Here is a 14,264-nt window from a genome sequence, read left to right as displayed (position 1 = left end):
CTGTTCCACCCCCAGAGACCGGTGCTTACAGTGCGGAAACACAGAGCAGATCCCCCGATAGAGGAGCAGGCAGGTTGGAGGAAATGGACCCTGATGGCTGGGATGCTTTGCATTGGGTGGAGTTCTAATGAAAGGATCTGGGTCACCCAGAAATATCCAAGCCCGCTTGTTGTTATTACATGTGCTTAAATGTCTGGCCAGCCGTCCGTCCACTTCTCATTTGGTGTTCTCCACTCCGCCTCGGTTGCATCTGTTCCTCGCATCATGCATGAGGCCACAAGCTCTACCCACAAGCTTTGTTAGAAGGGCGATGGGATTAAAAGTGCAGCTGAGGAAATGGAAATGCCAAACATCCAGGTGTCTTATCAGATTGCGTGTCAGCCCCAACAGACCTCGTAGTGGTCCGCGGTGTCAGCGACACTTGGGATTAACGGGATGACTGTCGCGTGGTACACAGGGTTAGGACAGGCCGAGTCCTCTGAGGTGGGGAACACAGACTGACAGGCTGAAATCAGGAATGACGAGTAAGCCAGAAGGCCACAGGAGAGATTAAAAGAAGCCTACGACCTGGTAAAACAAGCATGTATGTATGTTGTAAATACCAAGTCCTTATTTTGCATTTTCTTCTGTATGCCCTTTCAGCGTGATAGTTGTCAGGCTGCTTTCCAATGTCATGACACCTGAATGAGCTTTTTCATTCAGAATGTTACATGGATGTTACATGAAGGTTACATGGATGTTAGTGCTAGTGGTGGACAACATGTGTGGAGGGAATACTATTCACAGAGTTCATATTCCCATCTGCCCTCTGTCTGACAGAGGAGAACTTTGAGATCAGCGGAGGGGAGGGGTCAGCAGGAGGTCATGTAGAGCCTTGGTGGAGGGCAGGCGGCAGCCGATGACGCTTTCTGCGGACCGCACAGTGCATTGTAGTTTCCTCTGCGGCAAGTGGACGTAGACCCAAACCAGATGAGCTGGCAAGGCAACACGTCAGTTCTCCTGTCCCCGAGGAAGGCAGTTAACCATAGTTGATCCTCAGTCATACTTAAATGATATAATAAAAAGAAACACTTTTTTACAGCACATGCGAGTATCGATACTTAGGAAATATATATTTTCCCCCCTTAATTTAGTGCAGACATTGTCCAGGGTGTGATTCAGGTGTAATTTAAGTAAGTTTGGAGTTGATTCGTGTTTTCTAACTATGAATTTGATTTACAAAAAAAATCAAAGAATACCTGCTTTAATATTTTATGATTTACGTTTTCTCATGAGCTTGTAAACACCAACTCATACAGAACTATGCAATACTACAAAAGTGGAAATCAGCTCATGAAGACTAGTCTCCTCCTTCACCTATGGGCAGTCCTGTGTAGTCTCCTCCTTCACCTATGGGCAGTCCTGTGTAGTCTCCTCCTTCACCTATGGGCAGTCCTGTGTAGTCCTGTGTGGTCATCCAAATAGGCCACAGAGCAACATTTTCACATCCATTAATGAATGTAAATGCCTGGGTATTGTGGAAGTGAAAAGCACTGGAGCATGGGGTGGGACATGTGCTATGGCCATTAGAGATGAAAACTGCTTTTTGCAGGGAGTCATTGTTCAATATCAATAAATAGTAGAACTAAGAAGTGCTTTGACACTAGAGATAAAAATTTCCTTGAAGATGCATTTTTCTGTGGAGGCATTTTTATGGCTTTGCCTATATTAAGAGACCACCGCCAATTGAACGTTTCTGTTCCTCACTCAAAACCTTCCTTTTCAACTTCTTTGGAAAGGAAAGAAAAAGGTGCAGTGGTTTCTTAATTTTTTCCTGAGCTGTATATACTTTGACTGGAATTTTACACAAGTTAAAGTTAAAATTGGAATTGAAATGGATTGCAGTTGGTAATTCTTTGAATGACAAACAATGGGTATCAATTCTGCTTAACATGCCTCTCACTGGTATTTGGAAGAGGCTAGTATTATAATATTGTATTTATAAATCCCTTATATTTAAATATTTCCCACTCTCACCATTATTCACAATTAATTCCTGATCATACTGTAACTGCAAACCGCAAATGTATCCAACTTTATAGTCAGAAGACTTTGAACATTTGATTGTAGATTTATATGTATTTCTTTCCTCCTAATACACCACCAAATTGGTGGATAGATATGGTGCATCAGTTTCTTAACCAAGTGACCCACATAATCCTAGTGAGACAGAATGACAGCCTGAACTTACTTGACTACCTAAATGAGCATTAAAGGTTCATACTGGGCTGTAGAGGGTTAAACAATTACCAGTTTGCTTATTTGTTGGGTTTGATCCAATCAAGAGGTTGGTGAAGTAAACCTGCTTTAAATCTATAACCTGGCATTGATGTTTATGTAGGTGAAAGAGATTTTAACAGGTAAAGGAACCTTCTCAAGACTCTAAGACTCTTAACCAAACCAACCTCTAGATTCTATTGAAATCAGCTGAATGCATTAGAAAAGAAACACACGAGCTGCAAGACTACAAATTTAGAATGACATACAAAATGGACAAATCAAATAATCACCTCAATGACAAATTTACATAAACATACTTTTACTGTGTTATACAGGTGCCTGAAACAGCAATCACAGCAATGAAAACTCTCTGTGGGGCTGCTTGCCTGATGTTCATTTGAAAATGTGTCTATTACAATAAGTGATGTGCATTCTCAGTCTTAAATGGTTAAAATGAAAAAAAGTATGATCTTCAAAGGTCAAATGCATTTTCACATAGGTTACATCTTACCTGTCCGAATTATTACATTGCCTGAATTTGATTTATTTACCTGACGTAACCCTCTAGGACACATACGCATGCTCTCCCCCACTATTTACTGTTTCTGCAGTGCAGATATGCATTAGGGAATAGACTTATCTGAAATAGTCATTGTCTGAGCTAAATATTTATGTATATCAATGTAATTCGGTTGAATTGTTCACCAAAAAGAACAGTTCAAAACAAGCCGTTCTGTTGTGAATGACCCATCAGTAATTACAATGTAATTCACTGTGGATGCAGACAATGGATTTTGATAAATGTGTGATCTGGGACTGACAAGGACTTGACTTACTCTGCCGTTCAGCTCTCGTATTGACTGCAAACCTTTCTCCAGAGTTGAGTCCACTTCTCCAGGAAGCTCAGAACTAACGATCTGTGGTCATCAGATCCCACCATACAATCCTACACACATCCTGAATTCCTTAGGCTTCCCCTTTGCCAGTCTGTTTGCCAGCTGAAACTATGAGGGTACATAGAAGTTTAATAATCATTGATAAAAGTCATTGTGGTTCAAAATATTGCTCTGTGTGACCCTAGCTCTGTGTGACCCTAGCTCTGTGTGACCCTAGCTCTGTGTGACCCTAGCTCTTTGAGATCCTATCTCTTTGAGATCCTAGCTCTTGTTACCTTAGTCCTATCTGACCCTAGCTCTGTGTGACCCTAGCTCTGTGTGAACCTAGCTCTTTTAGATCATGGCTCTTGTTACCTTAGTCCTATCTGACCCTAGCTCTTTGAGATCCTATCTCTTTGAGATCCTAGCTCTTGTTACCTTAGTCCTATCTGACCCTAGCTCTGTGTGACCCTAGCCCTTTGAGATCCTAGCTCTTTGAGACCTTAGTCCTGTCTGACCCTAGCTCTGTGTGACCCTAGCCCTTTGTGTCCTTAACCCTGACTGACTCTTGCTCTGCAGGATTGATAGTGAGAGCTGTAGTACTCTGAATCCCTAACCAGACCCTCTGGTACACTTAATACCCAGCAGTCTGTCGGAGGACAAAACAGATTACACTAAGTACAACAGTCTCAGGCAATATAGATTTTTATGTGGCAGAAATCATTAACTAAAACACTAAACAAAACAATAAACATTATGTGGTTTGAAACTGTATAATGGAGATAGCATTGCTGATTATACCAAGGACAAGGATTTGAGAGAATTCCCTTTACATCATTAGTAGGGACTAAACCAGCCCTTCAGCATCCTGGAAGAAACTAAGGCCTGCGTGATGATATTGGATGAGACTGAACCACCAGCATCTTTCCTTCCCACACCAACATCCTTGACATGGAAATGCATCAAGCCATCCTCTCCTTAAATACCAGGTCTAATGTTTCCTTAATGTAATGGAGTTTGATCTGCAGTGTCCAGTGTCCAATATCGTGCTGTTATGCCGGAGTTAAGAGCTCTCTGGGGCTTCTCCGGTTCACACAGGACCTCCCAGACGGTGTTGTTGGACTGTTGTCAGTACAGTCCCATAACCACAGACAAGCCTGTGATCAGAACTCAGCAAATTGATCCACTGCCTGCATCTGACTGCGGGGGGCTGACAGCGTGTCCAGTAGGATGGACACCATATCCATGACAAGGCCTGTCCTCCTGGGACAATCCATCCTGGTGTCTAACCTCGCCAAGCGCCATACGCCTGTAGACCTCGAATCAATGAGACACAGACGCCCGGCCTCGGTCGCCTTCATTTGTTATGTTTATTTAACGGGGAGAGAATCACATTAAAGTCAGGGCAACTAATGACACGAGGCGACGGACATAAATAAAGTTAAGTGCAGAAGGTTGACATGCGCCCGGGGCTCCCTAATTGACTTACTGCCAATATTTAGAGACGGCAGTCGGAGAGAAAGACACCCTGCGTAGACTCTACGTCTGATAGGCCAGAATTCAATTAGGCTCATGACACTGGTATTTGACCAGAAGTGACAGTGGAGACAGGTAGCTGCTTTCATGAGATGACCATTAAGCTGTCTAAACCGTCTTCTGTCAAACCCCTTAGTCGGGAAATGCTAATTAAATTGACAAGGGGACAACCGAGCTAGACTTCTGTTCAACAGTTCTTGCATAAACTATGTATTCCTTGTCTAATCCATCTGATCTACTGCCAATCTGCCTGTCAGTCCCACTGCCCTTGTCGCAATACGGTCAGCCTGACCCATCAATACAAGCCCTGTAGCTATATCTCCTTGCAACCCGTGTTTGCTTAACACTGCTGTGAAGCTACTGCTTTGGTCTGCTGAAGGGCAAGTCTCTGTCAGAAACAGATACGGACCGTTCGTCAACAGATCGGAAAACATGTACACTACATTTTTCAAGGGGACATGCTGAAGTGAGAAGTTGGAGCCTGACAAGCGATCGTTTAGTCATTTCAGCAAGGGATCGATGGTTTCAGGTCACTTGAGCCCTCAGACCACCTGCCACCGCTCACTGGATTGGTAACTCCAACAGCTGGCCCAAGGATTTACACACACACACACACACACCAGCAGTCAGCCGGCCAGCCCAGCCAAACACTCAGCCCTGCTCTGGTGTGTTCACTGTACGGGGTCACCACCCCCACTGGCATTGCCTTGGCCCAGCCCAGCCCAACCTATGGCATGCAGCCCGGTCACCTCATCAAGCTCAACACAGGGGAGTCCGATCTCTCCTCTCTCACGAGTTCAGCAGTACCGTATTTCCATCCAGCTGAAAGGGCATACAGTGGTGAGCCCCAGAGTGCCACATTGGGATTACTGCCCTGTTAATGGTGCTTATCAGCCAATGAGAGTGCAAACAGCAGGGCCAGTCCATCCCCTAATCGGAGAGGGACTAAATCCCTGTGTGATCCTGGCCAGAGTAGCTGCTGCTGTACTGCCCGTCCACCTGTCCCCTGACACCCGGATCTCCGCACCTCCTCCTGCACTCCTCTAATTGACAGCATATTCAATGATAGCATAGCTTGCATACAGTCAAACAAGAACACATGCACATGCATCTTTGTAATGTTTACCTGTAAACTGAACTAAGTGGATACACAGAATCAGTACACAGAACTAAGTGGGTACACAGAATCAGTACACAGAACTAAGTGGGTACACAGAATCAGTACACTGAACTAAGTGGGTACACAGAATCAGTACACAGAACTAAGTGGGTACACAGAATCAGTACACAGAACCAAGTGGGTACACAGAATCAGTACACTGAACCAAGTGGGTACACAGAATCAGTACACTGAACCAAGTGGGTACACAGAATCAGTACACTGAACTAAGTGGGTACACAGAATCAGTACACAGAACTAAGTGGGTACACAGAATCAGAACACAGAACTAAGTGGGTACACAGAATCAGAACACAGAACTAAGTGGGTACACAGAATCAGAACACTGAACTAAGTGGGTACACAGAATCAGAACACAGAACTAAGTGGGTACACAGAATCAGTACACTGAACTAAGTGGGTACACAGAATTAGTACACTGAACTAAGTGGGTACACAGAATCAGAACACTGAACTAAGTGGGTACACAGAATCAGTACACTGAACTAAGTGGGTACACAGAATCAGTACACTGAACTAAGTGGGTACACGGAATCAATATACAGAACTATGTGGGTGGAAGGCTCCCTATACATATATAATATTAGTCCCTAAAACCAATTTAACTGAATGTCCACAGGTTTGTGATATATTTCCGATCACATTGGAGAAAGGCTACGTTACAAGGCCACACACAGTAGACCTTTTAACCAACACCTGTCTGTACCACAGATTTACACCCAACTAAAAAGAGACAAAAGAGAAAAAACAACTAATAGAATCATAACTGCAGACTGGTTATTATCAATGTAAAATAACAGCGCTTTTAAACTAAACTTGTTGACAGATATGGGTCAGGGACACATTTTAATGGTGTGAAATGTAAACTGTTGCAAGTCACCTTCCAAAGTAACTTGGGACACTTTTCCGACAGATACTGAGGTGCAAAGACAATGTCTAGCTCTGTGTGTATTGTGACATAGGGAGTCTGGTTCTGTACACTGGCACTGAAACAATTCTACAGTTGACAGCAACAGTGTTGGTTTGACAGTTATATCGTTTATTTAATTACCAGGAAACAAAATTGGTAAATACACCTTCCAGTACTGAGTTCTGAACAAAGCATCGCGCAGTGAGAGATGTTCGTGAGCTAGAAAATGTTATTTACATAGTAGGTTAAAGTTATTTAAATTAAATTGTTGTCATGATGTAGTTTAAATAGGCTCTAATAATAATGCACCAAAACAATTGCATCATCAATCACCTTTGGTGATGATTTCAGTGACACCAGGTGTCAAGCTGTGAGAGGACAGCCAATTACATTAGTGAGTTAAACCGAGGTGACATCCTGACATCGGAAAAGGAGTGGTGTAAAAACAGACACCCAACAGAGGGTTTAATTAACTCTTCATTAACATCAACACTATGGAAAGACTGAAAATCCCTTAACCAATTCCAACCAATTAGGTGCATTAGTGCCATGAGCAAACAACAACCAAGAGACAACTGCAAGAGATGCCTCCTGATAATAAATCTCAAGAAATCATCCAGAGGATCAGAATGATTTTTTTTTGTAATTTATCTGCTTGTCTTAATGTCATATTTAGCTTTACATCAAAATATTTGACCATTTTCTTTTTTTATGACAACCAGGGCTATAACATTTACATTTGCAAATGGCAGAAACTCATATCCAGGGTGATTTACAGTTAGGGTATTCATCCTAAGAGGTTGATTACACAGGAAAACCAAAGATCCCAGTAATATTTACTCTATGGAGGTGCGATTAGCAAAGCAAGTAAGCATTTGTTCGTAAGTAGAACTTTAGTAGTAGTTACAGTTTTCTATAAACAGCTGCATTTCTGTTGTATATCCCTCAATAGTTTGTAGCACTCAAACATTTGGATTCTACAGATCTTTTTGTAAAAAAAAAAAAAAAAAAGACCAGGCACTGGGCCAGTGGGAAAATAAAATGCTCACAGCCCTGTTGTGTACAAAGAGTAATGATTGCTTTCTATGAATGAGGATGAACTAAACAAATTCAATAAAAAAGTATTTAAAGAAAACAACTGTGTTTTATTAAAGAAGATGAAGTGCTGGTGCTTTATTTGCACTCATTGGATATTATGGGTGTTGTACATACAGCCGACCATGTGCTTACATTAAAATAAAAATTATACCTAAGTACTTTACTTGCTATAGCTAATTACTCGTAGTCTGCATAATATACAATTTAAACAAATTATTCATTTGAAAAATAATAATTGCCCACAAAAATTAGATGTTAAAATGGGCAAGCTTAAATTAAATTTATTTGTAATATGAATCAGGCATCCTAGTACATATCATGCATATAGTGTGTAAAATACATTTTCATGGTATCCAGAGAGGTGGCCTGATGTCCAGTGCATTAAGAAATGTATACAGATGTTATACTGACTGATTTTTCAATTCACTAGACAATTTTACTTGTTGATAATCTATACCAAAAGATTTATTTTCAAGATCAACTTATTTTAATGTGATTCTTCCTGAGTGCTATGTTGTAGGGCAAACAAATGTACAAGCTCTATCTCCTTGGATACTTCTGACGTCAGGTTCCAGTAGAAAAGCCCCTTATTACCAGAAACCAATTAGTATGGTGAGACTCATTAGGCAACTGAAGGACAACTAATAAGACTAGCGACGCCTCCTGAGGTGACATCTGAACTTTGGCAAACAGTGGTGTAAAAACAGTCACTTAATTAAATTACATAAGAATACATTAAAGGGATAGATCAGGATTTGGCAATGAAGCCTTTTATTCATCTATGAGTCAAATGAACTCTTGGGTACCATTTTAATGTATGTGCATCCAATTTTGAAGAGAGAGGACATTTTCTGAGCAAATGCAGAGAGGTCAGATATGGGGTGCTAATATGATATGAGACTGATGCATAAAAATGGTATGCTGAGGAAGTAGATAGGGCTGTATTGCCACCAAATCCAAAAACATTTCTTAAAAATACATTTGATTGCATGACTTAACCAGAGGACAACAAATACAAACAGTGACAATGACATTGGAAGGTGTATAACAGATGTCCAGCTTAAGTCATTTATTTTACATTCACCGTGTAGTTCCTGGAAATCTATAATTGTCCAACAAGCTGTGAAGAGATAGATAAGTAATTTGTTATGGCTAATCGACTACATTTTCTTCATTCAATGTAGTGTTTTAACAAATACAAATACTATGACAATAATTAATCAAATTAAAATGGCTAAAATGGCCCTTTTTTACAGCAATGTGTGACATAATTCTAAAACCATTACAAATATAATCAAATACTATGTCAAATCTACTTTAATTAAACCTCAAACTGGGAGGTTTGTGACTAATTCACAGAATTCTGTTTAACAGCTGAATCTCACCTTTTTCGGGTTCTCATACAACAAGACTTACCTCATGTGATCAATAAGGTTACATCATTTTTGTTCTTGATGTAACAGGGCATCTAAAGAGTAGCTGCCGTTTACATTTGAGTGATTTAGCAGATGCTTTAATCTAGAGCGACTTACGGTCAATCTAAAATGAGGTTTAAAAAGACATCAGGTCAGGGTCAATAGGATTTAAACCTCAAACTAGAGCACACTCGGGTACTGCCAGTTCACCTGCCTGGTGACAGCCCGCTCTCAGCACACTTTCCTCTTAATGCCAACTTTATCACACACAAGTCTACATTCACAAACAACATGCAGTGTTAACCAGTGTGCATAACCTGGTAGATGGAAGACCTCTTATGCACGCATTCTGTAGATATCGAATAAAGATATTTTTATCAAATAAATTATTTAAAAAAAATATGCATTTCTTAATGATATTGGTTTTGCCAAACTTTTACCAACAAATGGAATGTGCAGCTAGATGAAACAACTGGATTACTTTGACTCATACAAATATATAAGTCCCTCCCTTTGGTATATCTGACCACATCTCCTGGTTCCTGCCTTAAAGCATAAAATCAAAACAGGAAGTACCAGTGATGTACTCATTGGGGAAGTGGCTGGATAAAGCAGGTACTAAACTAAAACATGCAAATAGTTTTGCTATCACATTGCTCTGGGATTCAAATAATAACACTGACAAATTTGCAATAACACTCTCTGGCTTTAAAGTGCATCAATGACGTCATACCCACAAGTTACCATACTTATCTTACCTAAAGAGGAAACTCGTTATTAAAGACAAGATCCACTGCTTTCAAGGATCAGGATACACATTTGTTTGCCAACAAGAAATCCTGCTACAAAATCCGCCAAGCCGTCAAGTTAGTAAATTATCAATCCACGACCGTCTGCTACGTCCCTCCTATGGCTCGTTAGTGCAGAGGAAGTGCCCACACGTATACACACTGGGGCAGAAGAACGTATGGTGGAGATAGCACTAACGGACAACAGAGTAAAACTCAGACCAAGCAGTAAAAAGCAGTGTCCCATGGGGTTTTAATTTCTGTAACACTTAGAAATAAACAACAACAAGGGGAAAAAACAACAAAAAGAGGCTTACCACATCAGGTTAGGAGAACGGCCGGGCGAGCTGTCTGTCAAAATAAATAAATGATAAGAAGGGGCCCGGGTCTTCCCTACACCTCTACCCTGCCTGTCACAAGCTAAACCCTATACAACTAACCTAAATGCTACAACAAACAGGGGGACAGCCACTCGCTTTTAACCTACTGTATGTAACAGGTTATCTGCAGGACCATGTATACCTTAGGGTATCTTACCTAGCTGTTCTCCAAGGATAGCTCAAAACTGAGAATTACAGAACTAATAGGTTTTAACACCTAACAAAACACACACAGCATAACTGTCCTCACTTCCTCAAAGGAAGTGGTCCTTTTATGCGGGAAGGGTTGATTAGGTGATCAGTGGACCACACCCACCTCATCAGCACTGACACATCATACCTAAGAAAGAAACAGAGTGAGGTAGACACACAAGTGGGAACAGCACAGTGGGAGGTAGACACACAAGTGGGAACAGCACAGTGGGAGGTAGACACACAAGTGGGAACAGCACAGTGGGAGTTAGACACACAAGTGGGAACAGCACAGAGTGAGGTAGACACACAAGTGGGAACAGCACAGAGTGAGGTAGACACACAAGTGGGAACAGCACAGTGGGAGGTAGACACACAAGTGGGAACAGCACAGAGTGAGGTAGACACACAAGTGGGAACAGCACAGTGGGAGGTAGACACACAAGTGGGAACAGCACAGTGGGAGTTAGACACACAAGTGGGAACAGCACAGAGTGAGGTAGACACACAAGTGGGAACAGCACAGAGTGAGGTAGACACACAAGTGGGAACAGCACAGTGGGAGGTAGACACACAAGTGGGAACAGCACAGAGTGAGGTAGACACACAAGTGGGAACAGCACAGTGGGAGTTAGACACACAAGTGGGAACAGCACAGAGTGAGGTAGACACACAAGTGGGAACAGCACAGTGGGAGTTAGACACACAAGTGGGAACAGCACAGATTGAGGTAGACACACAAGTGGGAACAGCACAGAGTGAGGTAGACACACTAGAGAGGACAACACAAACAGAACCCTAGAGTATATTTAGTGTGACGTGTGTTTCTTGTTTATTCCCAGGTATTGGAATAATGGTGGACTTGAATCAGGTGGGGCAGCCAACCGGAAGAGCGATTTCAGAGTGTTTGTATATATACACTGATATTTTAGCAAGTACAGTTAGGCACCTTGTCCAAGGGTTGAATTAAAGGTTTTTACTTTGTCCAATCTGGGATTCAAATGAGCAGCTCCTCAGTTACTGGCACTACATTCTAACCACTAGGCTATCTGCCGCCCCTTATATCCGTGAACACTTCAACCAGCTAGCCCTGAGTACGGGACTACATACTGTATGGTGTCCATGCAGGAAACCTTGTTTGAAAGAGTTTAACACCAGACTTATGATTGATCAAACCCAGAGGGAACGATCCGAGTTGCCAGAGCATCATGTTCTCGTTTCTGTCTCCAGACAGGAAGTGCTGGGGGAGTCCAGGACATGAAATGGCAAAAAACAATGTTCCAGCATCCTCCCCGAATAGCGCTGGACATATGTAGAAACATCTCATTTTGACAAACATGTTATCTTCCGTATGCGTGCAGAGAGACAGGAGCAAGATGGAATGGTTCCAGTGGTTGGAACCTGCCTCTTACATCAAATGCAAAGATGGCTTAGGGAAGAAGTAATCTGTCATCCAAAACTAAAATCCTTTGGCCAAAGTTTTCCATTAACACTTGTGATTACTGCTGTGCAAATTAAGGAAGATTAGGACTTTGCGGCTATTGAATCTAATGGAAACTGTTAATCATCTGCACACAAGCCCCAGTTAAAGTATCACCTTCACCGAATCCTGATCCATCCAAAAGAATCAATTACAAAAACCCCAAACCAGGAACTAGTGCTGCCAGTAATCACATAACTGTATGTGGGTCTTGACAAATTTTCTCTGTTGAATCTGTCCACAAGAATCTGTCCACAAGAGATTAGGGGAGTAGTAACTTGGAACAATGACTCCAAGAATGTTTGTTCACTTAGCTTTACACTACTTTTAACCTAAGCTTGGTCTATGGGTGGAAAAGACACAGCCTCATGCATCTAGAAGCAGCATGCCAGGGAGATCCTGGAAAAACAAACCTCGGTAGCTGTAAGTCTGCCTGTACTGACAAGCGCTGCAGGCGTAGGCAAACAGAGAGAGCTGATGATGTGTCAGGTATACGAGTGTTTTCTTTGTTTAGAGAGAGAGAGAGAAAGAGAGAAAGAGAAGAAGAGGGAAAGAGTTGGCCATCTACGACTCCCTCCCTTCATGAACCCCAACCCCAACCCACCCCATTGATTGATCTGCAGTGATTAAACCTCCGCCATCACTCCCCTGCTTCTCATCACAGAGAAACACGCTCTTTCAGCACCACCACTCCCACCTCAGGTTAACCACGCTGACGATGTGCAGACTGGGAAGGCAGAGGAGGCTGGCCTTAGAGCTCTGTGCTGCACACTAAATCCAGTCCACATATGGGCAGAGAGGAGGCCGGGCCAAGGCCAGATCTTATCTACTGAGGGACCTTTCATCCATCTGCCCTTGATAATTCATCTCAGAATACATCATCGGAATCACAGTCGTAGAAGTTCATATCCATCTGTGACTTCCCTCGGCCCCTCATGTTCCTGGAAAAGATGTTGTCTGGTCTTTCATTTTAGCAAGGTGTAAGATAACCAGAGGTGCGGGGCTTCATCATCATGATTGTGTGAATGCCTGCTGTGTAGCTGCTTAGGAATGTTGCTTGTCAGACCTGTTCTGTAATCTTGAACTGCGTGACACCAAGCAACTCTCCTGTTCTCTGGCCTGCTCATGTTATCTATGTGGTCATATGATCAGAGAGACGCTTCTGGCACAAACATGCATCCATTATGGATTTATGTGACAGGCTGCAACACAAGACATGGCTCTGGCCATGATGGACAGGAAATCAGAGTACCAAGGTTTCTAAACAGACTGTTCATGCAATGCATCCACCCAGAAAATCTTTCGTGGCCAAGCAAGTAATTGATCCTCCCTGTATGTCTGTCTGTCTGTCTGTGTGTCTGTCTGTATGTCTGTCTGTGTGTCTGTGTGTCTGTCTGTCTGTGTGACTCTCTGTCTGTGTGACTGTCTGTCTGTGTGACTGTCTGTGTGTCTGTCTGTCTCCAGCCTTCTGGACTTGGCTTGTTGACTGGACAGCAGAGAGCTAGGAGCTGGTGGATGACTGCATGGTGAAACATTAGACAGACCACCTAGAAACGAGGAAAAACAGGGGAAAAGTGCAGTAAACGGTTTGATTATTGTTCATCTGCCCATTGCCAAAGTTAAATATAACCGTTCCCATAAAGCTTGAAAAATGGACTTGGGAATGGGAATGACCCAGCCTATGCGGGGCAGGAGCAGGCCTGGCCTGGGGGATGAGGAAGTGGCGTTCCACCTCAGACAGCTCTGTGAGTGTTTATACCACAGTCTGTGTAGAGTGGCGAAACAGGGAGGATGGGAGGGAGGTCTGTGGCCACCCCCCTCAGTCACCGTGGGTACCTCGAATCCCTGCCCACCTCCTCTTCCAGGAGATAGAAATGGTCCTTGTGTATTTAACTAAAACAGCTACGTTGTACTTGTATGCTTTTCACTTTATAGCACAGCACAAGTATACCTTCTAACATGAAACGTTCTTAATTCTAGAGAGCACTGTGCATGACATACCGTTTCCCTTCAACCACATGAGTCCAACCAAATCCCAAGTGGTAAAGACTTCGGCAGATGCTTATAATTATATGAAAGCATCCATGTCCTGTCGGCATGCCCATTTATTATATACAACGTATGCGTCCAATCACAGCCCAGTGTGTGAAT

This window comes from Esox lucius, chromosome 7 (genome assembly GCF_011004845.1).
Source record: "Esox lucius isolate fEsoLuc1 chromosome 7, fEsoLuc1.pri, whole genome shotgun sequence".
In the NCBI taxonomy this organism is placed as follows: Eukaryota; Metazoa; Chordata; class Actinopteri; order Esociformes; family Esocidae; genus Esox; species Esox lucius.
The sequence above is the reverse complement of the archived record's forward strand: the minus strand, read 5'-3'. Positions refer to the sequence as shown.